The 12106-nt window shown below is 37.2% G+C and overlaps 1 protein-coding gene across 2 annotated transcripts in view; it reads right to left on the bottom strand.

The window, feature by feature from the left end:
* The window catches only part of ZMYND8 (zinc finger MYND-type containing 8), a 113117-nt gene extending 102282 nt beyond the window's left edge, over positions 1-10835 (bottom strand). The window contains exons 1-3 of one of the 2 annotated variants that reach the window (XM_067554321.1): positions 10789-10835; positions 10443-10533; positions 5103-5199 (exon numbers count right to left, since the gene is read on the bottom strand). The gene's annotated coding sequence lies outside the window, so the exon portion shown is untranslated. Of the gene's footprint in view, positions 1-5102; positions 5200-7919; positions 8037-10442; positions 10534-10788 lie in introns of those variants that run through there. The other variant, XM_067554322.1, reaches the window with a different exon arrangement.
* Positions 10836-12106: the final 1271 nt, after the last annotated feature.

Here is a 12106-nt window from a genome sequence, read left to right as displayed (position 1 = left end):
TGACAATGCTGGAAAATCTGTTTTCCAATGATTTTTACTGGGAAAGCTTATTTTTTCAATCTTCCTTTGCAAATTTTTGATATGGCCATTTCCTGTTTCCTTCTTAATTATTTAAGGCATTTTAAAATTAAAAAAAAATCCGCTTAGCTCGCATACATTTGTTACCATTATTTGATTTTGGCACAGTGAAAACAGGATGAAATGTTACATAATTGTCCAGCTAAATCTCCAGATTTCTGTCTGTTGTGCACAGATTTCATGAGTACTTGTAAATCTAGGTAATTTTATTAAAAGGCAGAGCAATATTTGCTGCATAAGCACCAGTCTTGCCCCATAAATGCTCATCTTTTAGGCCTCAGTCTGGTAAACTGCTCCTTGCGGGCAGAACTGTGCAGCGTGGTTTGCAAGTTGGGGCATTAAATTGCAACCACTTTGTAGCATGTGACTCATGTCTTCACATGTGCTTGCATGGCACCTATCAGAATGGGGCCCTGATCCTAACCTGGGCATTACTGTAATATAAATTTTAAAAAGTACTAAAAATATATCTTCAAGTGTATCCTTAAATTGAAATGGAAATAAAGACTTTTTCTGCCATAGGCATTCTGTTAGACAAGCGCTGAAACTGAAAAGCAAGCCACCTCCACCCTTGTACTTACACTATAATTAGTTACCCCTACTGTACTTATTATCAAAACATACTTTTGACCCCCTATGTCTAGAAGGGAGCCACAGAGCAGGAGTTTAACAATTTAACATTTTGCCTGCAGCCTTTCCTAACTTGAATAGAAATGTGGCACCCTCTAGTGTTCTTTTAAGGAGCAGTGCATTGATCTCACTTCGAAATAAAGGAAGTTTTGCCCATAGCTCATTTGAAGCATTAACTATTTAAACAAATGTCTGTTTGATATACAGAACAGGATTATATAAACATGCACATAGAGAATGCTATCCAGAAGTTTTTTCATCAGAGCATATAGCTGATGTAGAAACTGAGTCACATCTGTTAAATAGTGCTATGTGAAATGGCCACAACAAAACACAAAAAGAAGGGTTACTTCTCAGTAACTGAGGTTATCTGAGAATTGCTTCTGTATATTCACATAAGGGTGTTGATATGGACGAGTCTGCACTGGACAGCACTGAACTGCCTGAAGTCCCTTGTGGAGTCTTAGACTAAAGCTTCAGTGCAAGGGGCACCACATGCCTCTGTATTATGTCAGCAGTGATAGGGTAGGATCAAAGCCTTCAAAGATCCTGCATTTGAGCCGCAGCTAAAGTTGATGCAAATGCTGAGAGCTGGAGCTACAGCTTAGTCTACAGGGAAGTCTGTGGCTTGGTTGCAAACACTGACTGTTCTGGGCCTTTCCTGGAACAAACAGAAGGCTGTGCTGCTGCCTTCAATGTTTTCTCTGTGAGGTAAACCTGGGGTCAGCCCAGTCTACTCCAAAAAGCTTGAGAGGCAGAAGGGCTTTCACACTTAGCACTGTGCTGGGTAATGGGCTTTTCTCAAGCATATCAAGCACCAGACATGTATATCTAATTTCAGAAAGATAAAGCAGGATGCACAGCATTTAAAATCCCTTCTGGATCTCAGTCCAGACATGACTGGCACCAAGGGAGCCCTTGAGGTCTCTAGGTGTCTCATAGTGACTGGGACACCAAACATTTGACACCACAAGAGGGTATTCATGCAGCCCCAATGAATAAAGCTTTCAAGGACGTACAACCTCAAGATTCTGGGCCACTGTCTGAAGAGTGGGAATGCACAGAGGCCTCAAAGAACCTCCTCTAATAGCATTACAAACTGAGACCACATTAATTCAAAGATTTGTTAATGTTAATTAATTTCTGAATGAGCACAGTCATTGATTTTATGGTTTTGAATCTAAGTCATGTTAAATTCATGGTTCTGATATGAAACTAGGTAAAACTCAGCTGGTCCCTGCTCTCCTGAGTTTTGTTCTTAGATTTGTATTTTGTTAGAACTTGGCGTGTTGGCCAGGAGGATGGAAGAGAAAAGGTATGAACACAGTCCAGCCAAAACTGAAGATGTGCCCACAAATTCCTGTAAAGAGAAAACACTTCATTTCTTACAGGTTGTATTGCAACTATACTATTCCAGTGCTGCGAGACAGCTAGGTGAGGACAGAGTGTTCATCCCCAGAATTAGTTTTTGTGAAACCAACCTGATAGTGATCCAAACTGACATGGGAGAGCTATGGATACTGCCTGCCTTTTCCTTAATGGAGGATAGGAAAAGCACCTCTGATTTTTTAATCTTTGGCATTCTTTGCAAACTCCTTTTGTCTTTTTTTAGACACATTTACACATTATTGTGTAGTTTTCCTTATTACACTTCAAAATAGCACCTGTCACCATTTAACAGGCAAACAAGACATGACTGTGTGTCATTAAGACAAATCAAGCTATCACTGGTGGTGGGTTTCAGAAATTCTGCTTTTGAAAATTTCTCATCCATTACATCTGCAAAATCTGTTCTACCCTAGGAAACCACCATGATTGTGTTGCTTTGGCAGCTGAACTGATATAACAGTTACAGTTCATAAAGTAGATTTAAGTGACACTTCTGACTACAATGCTAGAAGTGCTTCCTAAGTAGTCTGTAAACTACTTAATGGCTTGTCTTCACTGCAAGAGTTTAGCTGTGAATTAGTACACTCCAGTTATTGCACTCTAGGTAGCCTAGCTCAAGAGAGTGAACACAGTGCAAAACACCACTCCAACTAAATAAAGTGATTTGGTTAACATCACAGTGATTGGATTAACAGTTGAGCTGTTGTAACTTGAGCTGCTGCATCCGCACTGCATTACTATCTTGAGCATCACCAGAACTTGAGCTTTAACCAACCTTACACAGGCCAGCTAGTTTGAGTTTAAAGCACCACTTAAATCAAGCTAGTAAATTGTGCGTGAAAAGGAGTTGGGTTAGGGACAAAACCTAAATCATAGCTCAAACTAACAATGCAGTGAGCACAAGCCCTTGCAGTTTCCATAGTCACAGCTCCAGAAGTCTAAGTAATGTGCACAGTGGATTAATGTGCACTAACCTGTTGTGCATGAATTGGTCTGTGGAGAACTTGTTGGTGCACAATAAAAGTTCCCTAGTGCACTTTAATGTACAGGGAACTTTTAGTGCGCACCAGGAAGGTCTACACCCTGAGGGTGATACTCAGTGTGAAGCTTGTGAGTAGCTTTTTAATGAGTTTCCTGAGGCTCTTTGCTGCACGTGATATTAAAATACTGAGTGATTTAATTATTAACCAATCTAAGTTATTAACCCATCAGGATGCTTTTATTATGTTATTAACCAATTGTTGATAAAATAATAATACTTGGCCAGTCATTTTAGTGTGAGAATATATATAATAGAGTGTGTATATATAAAAATAGTAAATGAAACAATGAATTCACAGTACTGTGGCTCCTTTGGGTGATTTTGACTGCTAATTTGCTCTGAACCACTGAGGTCTGGGCATCACTGATGTACACAAACCAATTAATGCACAACATGTTAGTGCGCTTTAGAAATCACACCCTTGTAGCGTGCAGCACATCTTCATGTAGACAAGCTCTACGAGTATGTCTTCACTATGGAGACTATAATGGCATAGCTATGCCTGCACACACCCTACCGTAAATGCAGCCTACACCAACAGGAGGGATTTTTCTGCCAGTGTAGTAACACCATCTCCCCAAACATTAGTTACATCAATGGAAGCACTCTTTCATTGACATAGCTGTGTCTACACTGGAGGTTATGTCGGCATAGCCACATTGGTCAGTGGTGTATTATTTTCACACCCTTAACCAATATAGCTATGCCAATATAAAGATCAAGCCTAAGAGAATTACTCAGTTTTGTAGACTAATAGCCCAGCTAGTGTACCTGCTGATACGGCTGCATCTTCTAATTCCAACAGATTAGTTTAGACTCTTACCAGAAAGATCTAGCCCAGAAGGGACTGTTGTAGAATAAGACTGAGGTACACCCATGCAGCAGCAGTGGCCAGTGTTTTGTACAGATATATCATTTTTTAAAAGAGATAGGGATCAACAATGGATTACCGCACTCCCCCAGTCCCCTCAAAAAAGTCAGTCCAAATTCAAATTTATTAAGAGAAACCTGGCAAAAACTACACATAAAAAAAGCATATCAACTAGCTCTGAACTAAACTCGATACCAACTGGACACCTATTTTTAGAGAAAAACATTGATTTATGCCCCACTGTAAACCCATTTTAAAATGCAACCTGAGCTACCACTACCAACTGATTCCATAACTAAACAACATTAAATTCAATATGTTGAGCTGTTGATATATGGATTCTAGCAAACCTGCCGCAAAACAAATTACCAAGAGAGGATTAAGTGCATTTATAAATTTTGATTTTACTGGAACAATCTTTAGTAAGCTCAAAATTAAGGAATCTGCATGACATTTTATTCCACCCAAATAAAAGAAAAAAAATCAGATTTAAAAAGATCTAGTTCACAATCTCAAGGATATCCGCTCATCAGTTTCTCCTTAGCAGAACATATAACACAGTATGGTATATTAGTCTTTGTAGACAAGGGTTATCTATTTAGATATCATGTTAGCAACTCATTACATAAAACTCCTGGCCCCACTGGCTGAACTGGGTAATAACACAGTTTCATCACCCAAGGTGGGTGGTGCCAATTTGTGTTATACTCTGGTTATGCTGTAAAATAAATTTTAGCCTGGGTCTTAACATAAGAGGTGGTTGTTAAACACTGTTGTTAGCCCTGTAGAGACAGAGCCTTCTATTTGACTGAGACAAAAAATGACTACTGCTAGTAAATGGTAACTGTACAGCTAATGGCTTACTTTCTTTCTTGTTTTTTTCTTTACAGTTCCTTCCTGAAGGCCTATCTAAAATAGCATTACTAACTTCAGTATCTATTTTTAGCAAATATTTAAAATAGCCTTTTAATTCAATGGGAAACTTCCATTCCTATACTGACATAAAACTTACTTATGGAAAGGATACAAAAAATAAAAGCAAAAAAGGAGCTTGTTGAAGGAAACTGACACCAGTGTCATTACCCAACTTACTTGGTGGAAGTGCGGTTAGAGGAGTCGCTTTGTGAGATGAAACTCTGTTGTGGGGTCTGTTGGAGATTATTAACACAGAGGGGTAAATGCCAGTTATCTGTGGTTAAAAAAAAGATAGGAGAGAGCATTAACAAATTTGTAAATAACCGTCATATGTTGGACATGTCAATTATATGCTGTTAACATACATAGAAAAAAAATTTTTTTTAAAGCTGTCTTTTCTAGACACTCCAGTAATATATTTTTTAAAATTCTAGGCCAAATTTACAGCTCTAGTGAGGTAGTGAATCAATAATATAGGCAAGTTCTCTAGCAACAAGAGCTAAATTAAAGCTCTCAGAACTACACTTTCCTTTCCATTTGAATTTTGTTTTTGTAAGGCTTTCAGGGTGTCAGAGAGAATATAACATAATGGAGAGTTGAGATTTATCATGGGAGAAAAATGGTAAGGAAAAAAAGAGTTCCTGACTCATTTGTGATCAACTGATATCTTTTACTGGCCAATTGTTTCAGACTCATATGGTTCATCTCTAGCACAAATACATTTGGATATGTTATTCTGCATGCGGATGTGGCATTAAAAGTTAACACACTCAAATTCACACTCAGATTTGCTTTAACAGCAAACCATTTTATGAAATATGCAAATTTATTTTTTAAAGTGAGAAGATATCACAGCATAGCTTTTCTAGCAAAGGTTCTAATGGTGTATTATCAACCTGGTAGAGAGGAAAAGGAAATGGCTATTACTAGGATACAGGCAGGTCAACTTTTGCCAAAAATGTGGGGTTTATAAATAAACATTTACAAAATGAAATGGCAATGAAAATGTTTTCATTAATTGTTTTTCTTAAAATACCTGTGTTTGGATTTAAATCTTCCCCAGGATTATGTACAACCCAAGCATATTAGTAATATATTAGAACCTGAATGTGTAATTGATTAATTTATTTTTATTATCCAAACTAAGGGAAATGCAAAAATTAATGTAACAGCATAAATAACAGAAAATGAATGAGAATTGTTTACATTTTCAGCTTTCTAAGGTGTTATTTGTAAGATAAGTCTTATTTTATATACAGTATTTGAATCGGACAGTGACCTTTGAAAGAGTTCCTTTCAATTTCATTTCATTCAAATATAAATCAAATATAAATCCATGCCAAGAGAGATATTCCACTGCAGTAAAAGGAGCATGTGTGTGCACACAAATGTGCATGGATATAGATGTATATTTATACCTCCCCTATAGCAGTAATATCTATCTGATTAGGTTCAGAAATAGGGGATACATTGCATTGATTGTACATCTTTGTTCTCCTCCATTGTGCCCATTACTCCTGCTCCCCATACTGCCATCTTCTAGTAATCTTTCTTTTTCATCAGTAATCCCTGCATTTCATTACCTAAATCTGTTATTTGTTTTAGGTTTGTTAGGATCCCTAACAATGTAAGCTCTGGGATAGCAACAGGTTTAGTCTAATTTTGTCAGGCACTATATCAATGTATGACTCTGTATGAATGTTGAGTAGTAATAATCCCTCTGCACTAGGACTTTCAAACCATCATCCTGCCATGACATAAAGTTGCAAAACAGTAACATTTTCCAGGACCTATGAAAGTACATTGTGCCTTCTATCTCAAAGATTTTCCCTGTAACACTAATGAAAGCAATGGGATTTTCCTTGCACAGAGTTGTATCCAGCACTTGTTTTCAAAGATACAGTAAAAAGATGTAGAACCTAACAAGGACTTTTATATAAGGAAATGCTGCTCTGGATCCCTTAAACCCAACTTAAAAAAATCATTCTATTGCTAAATTACAAATCCTTCATACTTAAGATCTCTCTTACTCACCCCATCACAAAAAAATAGACAACATTTGGCTTTCAAAATGTACTATTGTAAAGCAGTGTGTTTTTTATGTCACTCAACAAACACCTCTTCAGCAATGTAAAGATACTGGACTCTGAAGAGAGTCCCAAGCCAGTCCTCTAGAAGGAAGAAATGGAGCCTCAGGATGGAACAAGAGCCATTATTAAGTGGGTAGTAGGAGATTCTATAGGAAGCTCTGTTCTACCTGCTTTGTAAGGAGGATGTGTGAGCGAAACTGTGTATCAGTCACAGCACAGGCTGATTAACACCCAACAATTTTGATTACCACATGGAGATGCTGAACTGGTGCCTGGAAATTCCCTCTTTGTTTTCCTTTGTTTCAGCAAGGTAACTTCTCACCATTAAAGACTGCCAATAACCTAGAACCCACCCCCTGCCTTTTTTTAAACTTCTACAATTACCATTTAATTACACACTACAGTAAGATGACTTCAACCCTTGCTCAGTTTTAAAAGTTTCTTTTGATATATCAGTCCCACTGACTAGCCACTTATTTAACAGCATATCGGAAGCTTTAAACTGTACCTACATACTTTTTCCATTGTTACCTACATAAGCACAACTTCAGAAGTAAGTCTATTAATTCCTTTCTGATATATATGAGATCTGACAAATATCAGAGGTGGTTCATTTTGGCCTTAGCAAGGCTAATCAATCCTGTTTGCGTTCTGCCAGGACCTTCATAGATTGTACAATACTGAAATAGGAAGCCTCTGAAGATTCTATAGTACACTTAGGACTACAAGGGCTATTATCCCTCTTCTGCAGATTGCAAACATTACTTCTCTTCTACTTCAGTAAAACCTGAGAAGCCTTTTTGTTAAATGACTACAATGCAACAATTTTAATCTTTACAAAGCAGAGCAGTCCATTAATCAGGTCTCCCATACACTGTAGAAATGCAGGAAGTGCCATACATACAGGAAGAGATCAATGGTCCATCTAGTTAGGAATCCTCTCTCCAGCAGTGACTTAAGCCACATGCTTCCAGGGAAGACCAAAAATTCTATTGCCCCTGACCTGTTGTGCAAAATCATACCATGAGGGGAAAACTCCTTCCAGATTCCAGCTGGCAATTATCTTATTCCCAAAATACTGATGACTGGATAGGCTCTTGTAATTTTTATTTTAGCCACTACAGTGTAACTGCAGATAAAGTTCTTATTCATATCTATCTACTCTGGCCCCCTTTTTTTTTCTTTTGCTGTAACTAAGCTCTTTGCCTCAGTAATGGCTTGTAAAAACAAATTTCTTGGATTAATTGTATGCTGTTTAAAATGCATCTTTGTCTCTTATTTAAATGTTTTGTCTTTAGTTTTCATATTTGCTTTTCTGGAAAATAGTATGTGAAAGAACAAATGAAAGATGGGCCTTCCCTATACTATGAGGTATTTTATATCTACTGACCTTTCCAAACTAAGGCATTGATCCTACAAATTGTTCTGTTCTGAGCTGACAAGCCGAATTCTCCCCCGCCGCCAGGGCCACCATCAGGTGCTTGACAGAAAAAAGGTTCCCCACCCCTGATTTAGAGGATACTCAAGATAAAACAGCAGCTGCAGAATCAAGGGTTAGTATTTTTTCATTTTGCTTCAGAGTGTTCAACTGACAACAAAGAAAACTTAAATTATAGGGTTATAAAATTATAAAGGAGGAAGCAAAGAAGACGTTAACCAAAAAGTAATTAGGATGTGCTTAAGCAGTCCCATGCAATTAGTCCAAGCAAACAACTCTGAACACTTAACTGGAGTGATTCCCAAATCAATAACTAAATAAAACAGAGTTCTTTGGGGCTGGTAGTGTCTCTTTGTTTATAATTATTATGCTTTGCACAATGGGACTGAGACCTCTATATACACTACTGCAATACAAATAAATACGTGTTTTAAAACAAGATAGTTGCAACTAATTTTCTTCTTTATTTACCTTCCAAGATCTGAGTGCAGGGCTCTAGGATTTTCCTGTAAGAGCAGACTACATACAGACTGGGAAGAGAGGGTCATTGCACTTCCCTTCCCTGAGCCTTATGATATTGTCAGCTACTGTGGGGAACAGAACCTTGCAGTCAAGTTGTATAGCAGGTAAATCAGCTTTCTGCAGTTTCACTTTTACTAGAACAAACCCACCATTGTGTTTGTATTTTTCTCTTTTTACATGCCTTACACATGTGTATAGTGTTTCCTTCAAATACTGAGTACAGAAATCTTGCTAATTAAACACATACACCCAATTTGGGCAAATTCAGTCTTTTATGGTGTATACAGCACATACCTTTATTTTACTTAGAAATGTAAGTTGATACAAAATTGCAGTGACTAGAAAAATATAATTCATAGGGTTATTTCTTTAAACAAGCAGATCCACCTCGTTTGAGAGTAGCATAAACAGCCGTGAACTGGTCTCAGGCATTGCTCACCAAATGTTAATGTAAGAAATGTGCAAAATATAACCAGAGTGATAGCATAATTCAGAAAGGAGATACATATAAGAGTCTAAAGCTCAGTGAATGGATAAAGGCAAATGTTGCTGCACAAGTAATGGGTGAATGATAAAGATTACTTGCCCTGAAATTGCTCTGGCTCAGTTTTAGAGTAAAAGGGAAACTAGAGCAATACTTTTTGCAAGGGAGGGAGGAGTAATAAATAACTCAAGTTAACTATATATCAATCTCACCTGGCTGCAACATAAATTCCTGCTACATACTCAGTAGAACCAGCAGTATTGAACCTTTTAATTAGAATCCCTTTAAACTCAGCTGGGGAGAAGGAGCCACCCAAATACAGCACAATACCTTAACCCCTGCCTGCCTCATCCTGAACTGCCCACTCTTTGCCATAAATGAAATGAGAACTTGTATGTATTACACTAAGGGAGTGTCTCCCATCTTGCTAAAATCAAGTCCTTAAGTTGGCATTTCTCAGTATCGCTGATTTCCATACTCCCACCCACTTTGGGATCCAGTTTTGTCCATCCCTCTAGCAATGTTCACTGAGCTCAGTACAGGTGTAATATGCATCAACTCCCAATACAGAAAGTGACTGCCAAGCACTATTCCTATACCTCGAAGATTAACTTCCAGATCTTCTGGCAATGTGCTCTGAGCTAGAGCAGAAGCAACATGCTCCATCTCCTATAAAAGTTGAGGGGAAGAAGGCAACACTTTGAACTATAAAACTCATCTCATAGTCTACTGTCTTTCACATCTGGTACAAACAATCTCAGGACTCATTCCTGATCATCTTTCTGGCAAGATATTAAAAGTGCCTGAGTAACAGATTTCCACTTATTCCAGCCCTTAAACCTAACAAAATGTCTCTTATTCTAGAAGTCAGCACTATATATAGCAATACTTGAAACAGTTAAAAGCCAAGGTCCTGCAGTACCTCATTAGTTATTATTTGCAAACCAAAAGATATTATATTAGAAATGAACATTATTACTTACTTTCTGATAAAGTATATGATGTTGAATAAGTCTGTTCCCAATTCCTCTGGCAGCTATATCTTCAAATATGTTGGATGCTAATCCTTGTTTTCTGAAACAAAAACAAATAGAAAATAATTCTGCTCTGGCAGGGAGGGATGAAAGAGCTCATTAATTTCTTACTGCTGTGAAACCATATTGGTGTACTTAATATACCAATTCCTCACTTTGATCCATTAAAACTAGATTTTTCAAAGGGAAGTAACTCAAGCACTAGGAATGACTTTAGGAGGCTTTCATATATAGACTACTGGTTCAAATGCAGACAAGGATTTTAATTACTAAAAATGTAATTCCTGTTTGTTACCTTCATGAAATGAATTTGTAGTCTCAATCTACTTTCTACTGGATAAGTTTCTGTATCACAAACCAGCATCATAACTGGACCTTTTGGTAGAAGTTTCAACATAGAGATCTAAGAATTAATTGGTACTGCATGTCACAATTAAGGCACATTGATGGAAAGGGGGAAACGCTGCACTAACATTAACCCACTTGTAACCCCTATAAGTGCATAGCAAGTTGATCGTTTTCCCTACCAATTACATTTTAGGCTTCTATTTTTGAAACTACCAATTGTCATGCTGGGTTGCAAAATGGGGACTTCACTGGAAACTGTCCTGAGACTAAACATGAATTTTATATTTCTCTTTGACCTCTGTAAAAAATTTTGTGCAACTGGATCAATGTGACTGAACTTTTGTGCAATTCCTGTGAGGATTTGATTGTAGGATTGGGGCCTACATCATTAAAATTTTGGTCCATATATCAACTAACTTCAAAAACACTGTCCCTTTAAAAAAAAGTGACCATACAGCTTTAACTGTAAGATTGTCTTTGAAAATGTTATTTGAGAAATATTAAATAGGATATTAATACTCTTGCAGTTATCTCGGAGAAGCACAGAAAAGGGTATATAATTATCATTATTTATCAACATATATGTATTAGGAAGAAAAAATCTAGAGCCTTATTCTGTAAATGCTTGTTGACATGTGTAATTTAACTCTCACATAAATACTCCAGTAGTGTTTAATGTGGGCTACTCATGTGAATGGTTATGTGTGCTTAAATGTTTTCAGGTTTCGGGCTTACGGCGCTTCTCATTCACAAATGTGAGGAAAATTGATAGGTGGAAGATATCAAGATGAACGAAGAATATCAGTTTAATATAGCTTCCTTACCACATTTGATTGCCGAATGTCTGTGTATAATAAAATATAAGTGTATTACATATTATTTGTTAAATGGTAACACTGCAGTTCTGCATAGCTTAAATAAGCATAAGGTTATTCAAATGTGGAGATGGTCAGAAGAGTTACGCTCCAATACTGCAAAATATTCTGCCAGGGTAGATCCCTGAGCTGGCACAAGACCCAGTGAAATCAATTGGTCTTCGTATCAGTCTACAGACTTGCCCACATAGAGAGTGCTGAAGCAGCAGGGCCTATATTGGTAAAAATGTCACCTTCTTAATCATCTGCTTCCCTTTATCTGTCAAATATTACCATATACATTAAGGAAAAACACAGGTTTCTTTTCCTGTTTTTCTTTTTAGAACCAATACAGTTAACAAAGAGCAAGATATAATCTATTCTGTCATCAAGCAAATTGTCAATTCAATT

Source organism: Emydura macquarii, unplaced genomic scaffold, assembly GCF_026122565.2.
Source record: "Emydura macquarii macquarii isolate MOO-44397 ecotype Brisbane River unplaced genomic scaffold, CSIRO-AGI_Emac_v2 contig_1483, whole genome shotgun sequence".
NCBI lineage: Eukaryota > Metazoa > Chordata > Testudines > Chelidae > Emydura > Emydura macquarii.
This window is presented reverse-complemented; position numbering and strand designations above follow the sequence as displayed.